The sequence below is a fragment of the Acomys minous genome, assembly GCF_964271855.1.
Source record: "Acomys minous genome assembly, chromosome: 10".
NCBI lineage: Eukaryota > Metazoa > Chordata > Mammalia > Rodentia > Muridae > Acomys > Acomys minous.
Window position 1 is genome coordinate 87,623,490 of NC_140491.1, and position 8,947 is coordinate 87,632,436.

An 8,947-nucleotide genomic window follows, 5' to 3' on the forward strand; every position below is an offset into this window, starting at 1 on the left:
AGAGCTCTTCAGTCCCTGTAGCCTTCACCACCCTGGAATCAAGACATTCTGCACTGGACTGAAAAAGCACTTATGCCCATAGTTGAAAAAACCCAGAGACACCCCCCCCCCTCCTCCACATCCATACCCACCTATTGCTTCCTCCCAGCAAGTCTTAGAAGGGACCAAAATAAAGACCGTGTTTGTCCTCTTGTTTTCTGAGAACAGTGTCTTCATTGCTTGTATCTCCAATAGTTAGTTAGGAGGCTTCAACCGAGGCTTACACTTGCAGTGAAGGTGTCTGGGAGGATAGCTCAGTCTGTACCGTGCCTGCTCTACGAGCATGACTTGCATCTTACCCCCAGCACCCAGATAAGGAACTGCGTGCGGAGGCATTCCTAGAATCCCAGATCCGAGCAGACTCAGAGCATCCATGGGGCTACCCAATCTGGCCAAATCGGGGAATTCCAGATTCAGTTAGAGACCATGACTCAAAAGAATATAGAGAGAAATTGAGCAAAATACCTAGTTCAACTTCTGACTTATGTATATATAAACACATACATGTGTACACACACACACACACACACACACACACACACGGATCTTTATGGAACGTGTGGTAGCTAAATAAGTAGTGAATTGCTAGGATCGTGAATCCAGGGGACCCATGATATTATCTTATTTCTCTCAGAGCTGAGACTTTTAGGACAGAGCCCTGATTCTAACTTTGTGGCTAGGTCTGTTTCATACAGGCTGGCTATGGAAAGGGGGAAGGCTGGTCAGGTTTGTATGGCTGCTTTTGCCAAAGTTTGCTTGGAAGAGCTCCCATCCCTGCTCCACAGAGCTCACAAGGGAAGCACTGCCCAGCATCTTCTTCTGAAGACCTACAAGGCACTGTGATGTGCACAGAAGGGAAGTGCCCTATGGAGAGACTTTATATAGTTTACCCTAGCATTTCCCTACCCTAACCAGGTACAGGCAACATTCATCAGGTTATTTGGTTGAGAAGCAATGGTGGGAACATGCTTTCAGAAAGGGGTGTGTGTAGGCCCCCAGCTTTCTGTCTTCTGCCTAAGTGACATTGGAGCACTTATTTCACTTCTGTAAGCCTCAATTCCAACCTCTTTAAAATAGGATTTGTGATGGCCGGTGTAAGGAAATGCAAATAAAAGTTGCCCTTACATGGTATTTCTCTATAACTCTTACTTGCTTGCTCAGAACCAAGACTCATGTCTGGGTGAATCTTGGATTCATTAGTTAACTTACTGACAGGAAGTGAGCATAGTCTTTCTTTTCTCCCATTTATAAACCATGATACTTTCCCTCTCTAGAGATATGCCCTGATCATCCATATCCCTGAATGGATATAGTATATAGTCAACTATAATTAATTATTAGTTATTTTGAATTGACTTATAAAGGAACTGGGCATCAGATAAATTATCATCTCAGCTATATCTGAGAGCAAAATAAGATACCACCAATGAGATGGCAGCCAGGTGTGGTGGCACACGCCTGTAATCCCAGTACTCAGGAGGCAGAGGCAGGCGGAACACTGTGAGTTCAAGGCCAGCCTGGTCTACAAAGTGAGTCCAGGACAGCCAGGCCTTCACAGAGAAACCCTGTCTTGAAACAAACAAACAAACACAAACAAACACCCAATGAGATGGCAAGCCTCCAGCTATAAAGGAGGCTGTTCCATCAAATAGTATAGTGCCTTCCCCAGGGACTAATCTGGAATCATAGTGGATAGTTATTTTTGGAAATCAGGTGACCTGAATCTCCAGAAATCTGCCAGCTGCAGAGTGAAATTTAATGGATGTATGACTGAGTAGAAACCCAACTTCCTGAAGCCACCAGATTTGAATATTTCTAGGAAATGAATTATTTCTTTTTGCCTTTTGAATGTACTTTTAAGCCCAAACATTTAGTTTAGTAATTATTTATTAGATGTCTGCTTTCTGCCAGGCTCTGTTCTCAGAGCTTCGCATAGGGCAGTAAACATGCACATTTCTCTCTGCTCCCACAGAGCATACACTTCAGACAGTGCTCAATAAATCATAACGGAGAAAATACACAAGTCAGAACAGTGCGCTAATCTCTGTAATGAGAGCCAGGGTTCTGTGAGGAAGCACCGTCTAGTGAGGATTTCTCAGCATGTCTGCATGGAGACGGATTCCATGATGATGAGGAGAAATTGCCCATGAACAAGGTCTTACAGAAGGCTACTCCGGGCAGGAACAGACAACAGGATGGTCATAAGAGGGACAGCATTTGTCAGGCTTGAGAGACAGAAGGAGGGCTAGACTGACACTCACAGACAGAAAGCGTCCAGAGCAGGAGCGACCAGGAAACTCAGGGGCTAAGTAACCGGACTTAGAATCTGGCTTTTCTGGGAAGGGCCACATAAAACCAAGTCATGGGAGGGTATATAGTCAGGGTCATAGCATGGTTACATGAACGAAGAAGCAAGGAACCGGAAGTCTCTGACCTGGGTCTACACCTGCCACTAACCAAGCAACCTAGATGAAGCCTCATCTTCACTGAGAATATTAGGTACGAGCCCACCTTAGGCCTTAGACAACATAAAGATCCTAGAACTCAATGAAATCTTTCCCTGGAGAGCCAGAATCATCTGGAACCATCTATGACATATTGGCCTTTGTGCTGCTCTCCTTGTTAGTGTTTCTTTGTTTACTCACGACTCTTTCTTACCTTGGTAAATTGTGATGATCAAGAAGAGGGAAAATAAAAGCAAAAATATATCTGTATGGTTTCATTGCTTGTGCATGTTTGGTTGTTCTAAATGGTTTGAGCAGGGACTCTATTTCTCTTGTGGCTAACCCTCTCATGTTAGGAGGGATCATCCTTCTATAGTGAATGCATTCCTTTTAACAACAACAACAACAACAACAACAACAACAACAACAACAACAACAGAAGATGATTTGATACCAGGAGATAGAGGCCTGAGAGTCCAGATCTAGGGCCAACACAGACGAAGGAAAGTTCTGTGTTCTTTCTACTGGAAGCATCTACTGTAGTTCTGGCTAACCCGCTATGTGTACTGTCTGACCTTGGACAGTCTCAGAGTTCTTTTGCTTACTAACATGAAAGGAGTCGTCATTAGGTGAGCCCTTTACATTGCACAATAGGGTTGCTTGGAAAATTGCAGGCCTGCACTTTAAGACCTTTCTTTTTAGACACACGACAGACCACCCTGGCTCCACACCCCAAGTTTATTGTGCTCACAGATATCGCCCACAGAAATCTACACAGTGTGATGAAACATGGTCCTAGTTGTTTACATAGGGAGCCTGCACATCTTTGGACGTCAGCAGATGTGTTTGAAACCCGAGTTGAGAGAAAGCACAGGTCACCTGCAGCCACAGCCCAGGAGCAGAGAGAAAATAGACATCAAAACAAGAAAAGGAGCAGGATGTCCTCAAAGACATGATGTCAAAAAATACGGACATGACGCATCGGCATGCTCTCTGGAATTTAACCAGGCAGGGAAGAACAAAGACCTCTCAAGTTGTGGGGAATAAGGGAAACAGAATAAGCGTGCACTTTTCTATACTGAGCCGTGATGACTTCACTGCTGTCTCTTGAAGAGGATGCTCACTCGACCAGCCGTACACATTAACAACGTAGGAGCAGTATTCTTTTGTTCTGGAAAAAGAATTGAAGAAAGAAGGTTCATGATATTCAATAGGTTGAACCTGGGGAGCAGGTTCCTCGCATAGAAAGGATTTTTTTCTTCATTTTTTTTTCCTTAAGAGTTTGCCTATGTGCCCTGCCCAGTGTCATTGTCCAGTTTTCTAAGCTGTGTGGTAAGAATACTCCAGTTTGGTTTGAAATAACTGGCCTTGTTTATCCTCAGTAATTCTAATATAATTACTGCTATTATGTGGACTCAGGCCTCTCCGTGGACAACAAAAAACACTGCCTTGTAGACGTGAATAATAAACTGTTGGATGACCAATCATCTTTTTCCCTGTTCATAACAAATTCCAGAGAGAATGTCTTGCCTTCTGTAGAGACCCACGTCATATACATTTGGGTCTATAGATTTTAAGGCATGTATAATACTTTCTTCCAATGGCCTCTCCTTAATTTAGGAGTTTTTGATTGATGATGCCATCTTCTATATTTTAGTATTTCCCAGAAAAGAAAATGAACAACAGATTACTGCAAAATCATCACACAGGTTGATTGCCTAATATGCCAAGTATTCAATTATACTTTGTACCAGTTGGTAAATAGAATATGAAATACATATTTGAGAATGACCTTTAGCAAAAAACTTTTTGGTAAGTTCTTTTTAATTTTTTTTTTTTAAAGTACGGGTAGTAAGTTCCAGAGAAGTACCTTTTCTGAATGTTTTAGGTACAGTCAGAGGAAAACAAAAGTTTTACTGTGAACTAATCAAATCAGCTCTCAGCACTGCTGGCACTTCACTGTCAACCTCAGGAGATGCACTGATGGCTCTGTACGTGGTCAAGTGGCATTTCATATCTTAACTCAAGACTTCAAAGATGCAAGAAGAGATATACTATTAAGTTTCTGGGGAAAATCCCCTTTGGGAACCCTTGCCTCGTAGGCCAAACTACTTAACTAGTTGGTATATAAAAACATAATTGAAACTTGTGCTTGCTTAATGCAAAGGAAATAACTGCTATATTAAAAACTATTAGGTAAATGAAAACATCGTATAGCTACTATTTGACCATTTCTGGCCTCAGAGTGAGAAAACGAAGATAGCTGACTGGAATAATTTGAGAATAGTTACTATCTTATATAGACAAGCAAATACATGAAGAAAGGGGGGGTCTGGGGTGCTTAGCCTCATCTTGCCCATGCATCCCTTTTTTGTTCATAACAAATTTGACAATGAATTTGTTGCAGTAGCTCTCAGGTGTATTTGGACCCATGAACTACTTCTCTCATGAACAAAACAATCAACCAATAAAGAAAAATATGCAGATGTCCCCTAAAGTTATTCTCTGCTCAGAGTTAGAGGAGAGGCGGCAACAACCTTGATAAGAAACCTAGCAAGTGCTCCCCAAGCCTTTTACTCTTTCTATATGGTTTCTATGAAAGTTGTGCTGTATCGGAGCCGGATTCTTTACAACACACAAGCCAAGGATAGATTTGGTCACTGGTGTTTCCTGGGCCTGGGCGTGATGAGTGCTGGAGATGGACAGGCATGAAGAAATGGGGTGTCCTCTGGGCACAGTCAATCTGACTCTGGCAGAGCTTATTCTCACCCGGGGAGGGGAGACTGACCTGTAATCACCAAGTGTGTGGTCATGACAGCAGAAAATGACAGTGCTGGCTCTTTCCAGCACAGACACAGAATCATAATGGTTTCATTTCGCCTTCAGGACAGTATTGGAAATGCATTGTTTTCTGATCCTAACGGGTGTTTCTAGTTAGTTTTTGCATATGTCCAGGTTGTAAGTTGAGACTAGACTCCTACTCTTTCCTCTTCAAAGAAAAAGCCATACATGACATACACCAAAGTACTAAGAATAGACCGTAAGAATGTCTAAGGTAATGTAGGCCCAGATAAATTCTGACAAACATTAATTTTTTTTTTTAAAAAATTACATTTGTTTTGCGCCATCTACCACATGGATCCTGGGAACAAACTGAAGTCATTATCTATCTTTTGGGCCTCAAATGCTGCTTTAAAAAAAAAAAGGTTTGTAAGAAAAAAATTTAGGAAAGACCTAGGTTTAATGGCACAAGTCTGAGGCAGAGGGATTGCAAATTCCACGCCTGCCATGGCCACAGAGTCAGTTCGAGGCAAGCGTGGGCAACTTGGTGAGACCCTGCCTCAAAATAAGCAGAAAGATGGCCTGATATATAACTTATTCATAGAACCTCGCATGTGTGATATCTGGAGTTCCATCCATAGTACAAGGCAGAAGGATGGAGGGGTGGGGGAGGGAGAACTCTTGATGTGCCTGGCTAGCATCCTGCTAGAATCTTACACACGCCTCATGCCTAATGACCTGAGTTGAGGGAGAAAGCTGACTCCTAAAAGTTGTCCTTTGACCCCATCCCACTAAAAAAAATACTTCAATATTTAAAATTAAAAGCAAAGAACCAATAAATAAATAAATAAATAAATAAATAAATAAATAAAATAAAAGCAAAGAACCATGCCTTATATACACATCTCCCAAAACTGATGGTCCCCTGCCTTTTCCCTTCATAGCTTCTGAAACTCTTTCTGGAAGGCACCACATTCCCCAATGCTGGCTGAAACATCATTTATATGCCACTGTGAGATGACTGCTAGCACCTTGGAACCTGCCACCTGAGTAGAGGACAAATGACTCAGCCTAATCCTGGCTCTTATGTAAGATTTTTTTTTTCCTGTAGGTCACATCCCTGACACCAAAGCAGGGCAGACTGACCATAGGTTGAATGAATATGTAAGCGTTATGATGTAATGTCTGGTGACTAACAAGGTGTATAAGTTGCATGGGGGGGGGGATGGTCCTGTCCTTTAGAAGCAAAGAGGAGGTTCCAATATATCCATAATGTCATCCATCTTAATTCTGACTCAGAGCAAGAAATTGCCATCAGCACACAGTATGTGGTCATCGATCTTAATAAATATTTACTGGGCTTTATGCTGGCACAGTTTGTTCTCATGTATAGTTTCATGGCACCTCAAAAATACATCATAATGCATCTGCGCTGTCACAGCACCTCTATGAAATCAATGCAGTGCCTGCTCTCAGGAGGATCCACATGATCAGGATTGGCTGATATCAGACGAGGTTACCAGGGTCTCAACACGCAGGCAGCAGGACACACAAGGTGGTGCATACACAATTAAAACTTTGCATATATCAAAAGGAGTCCCAAACGGGTTGGAGAGACTAAATTTTAGTGTGTGGAGTAAATTTCAACACATTTCTGTGTTGAAATAATGAGTAATGGGCTGAGAGAACCATCCAGATATAGTGACAACACTGTGATAGGAATAAAGATGTCGTCACTTCAGCCTTAAGTTGTCACTCACCAGTTCTGTCTTCCTATGCAACTGCTGAACCTCTCTGGCTCTCCATCTTACATTTGGAGGGATGGTCTGTGTGACTCTGAGATCTTGTATGAATTGATACCATGAGTCCAGGCTCCTAAGCCTGGATTATGAACCTTTTTAAGTCCTGGATTTTTAAAGTACTTAAATGTACAAATTGAACTTTACTGTAGGTTGAGACTATTGGCAGCTGAGGGAATACACTCCCATTGTGTATAACTAGTACTGTGTATAAGTCACTGCAGTTGATAATCTTCTCTGTCAACTTGCCTAGGTTTAAAATCACAATGGAAACATACACCCACAGGTTTATGAAGATGCTTCCAGAAAAGTTTAATTAATGAGTACAGACCCATCCTGAACACGGGTAGAACCATCCTGCCGTGGCCTGGCATCCCAGACTGAATGAGAAGGAAGTGTGAACTGAGCACCAGTTCTCCTCTCTGTGTGCTTCCTGTGTGCTACAGGACAGTGTGGCCAGCTGCTTTAGGATCCTGCGCTTTCTTTCCCTGCTGTCATGGACTGCACTCTCCAACTGCAAGCCAAAAGAAACCCTTTCCTAAGTTACTTCTTGCATGTATGCGTGATTGTGTATGATGGGGAGTTGAACTCAAGACTTTCCACATGCATGCTGGGTAAACGTTCTACCACTTAGCAGCATTACCACTCCCTTGTGTCTCTTTCTGTCAGGTGTTCTGCCACAGCAGCAACAGCAAAAATGCTGTTTGAGGCAGCATGAAGAACCCACTCAAATCCAAGTGATTTGGCAGCGTGGCCAAGCAAATGGCTTTATAACATGCACATGCAAATGTTTCTGCATAAAGATGTCACATCACATGTTCACTTTATTGAGATATAACTATACAAAAAAAAAAAGCACAGAAATTTAAGTAGACAGATGAATACATTTTAACCAGTAATATGTGCCCATGTGCTCCATACTTGAAGGAAGACTAAAGATTGTACTAGAAGCTTTCGTCACAACCTTGCCCAATCAATCTCTCTTCCACTCAGAGCACTCATCATGCTAATTCCATCTCCATGACTAGCTTTACTCATTCTTTGAGTTTACATCTGTATCTTACCTCATTCTTCCATGAGGCGGCAAGTATTTGCACTTTGTTTCCATTTGTTGTGAGCAGTGAGCTACTGGATCACTCTATCACAGTTAACTAACGTGATTCTTTGGAAGGGTATTTGGATGAATTCCAAATTTTAGGGTTATAAACTAAGTTGCTATGGACATTTCCATATGGGGCTGTATGTGATTCTTTGTAGATATGTTTTTATTTTGAGACGTAATTGCCTAAGCGTAGACTGTTCGAGCCAAGCTTTACGTATATGCTCAACTCAAAGAGAAAGGATGAAATGGTTTTCGGGACAGTTATACTAATCTACTGCCCACCAGCAACGTGTGAGCAATTCCATTCTTCTACAATATCACTGGTATTTCACAGGTTTTATTGTAGCCATTCTAATCAACAAATAATGGAATTTCTGTATGGTTTTGATTTCCCTGCTCCAATATATGTACTACACTTTCACATGATTATTATAAATGTTCTCTTATGATCTAAGAGTTTGCCCATTTTTGTCAGATGCCTATCTTCTTATTGATAAAAAAAAAAACAACTTTTTTTTAAAAGTCAAGATCCCAGCTATTTGCCTGAATTGTGACTTGAGTGATTTTTAGTATTATTCTCCATTTACTTCAGTCTTTAAATTTGACAGTATTCTCTCTCATGCATTTTCCAGTTCTCCGTGTGAACTAGGAATTGTGAAATTAGAGCAGATGAGGAAAGGTGCGGACACGTGATACAACTCACTTTAAGGGGAAAATGCGAAGATAAATAAAACATCTATAATACAGGTTGTAAATTACAGAAAGAAATAATTCCATAGTAG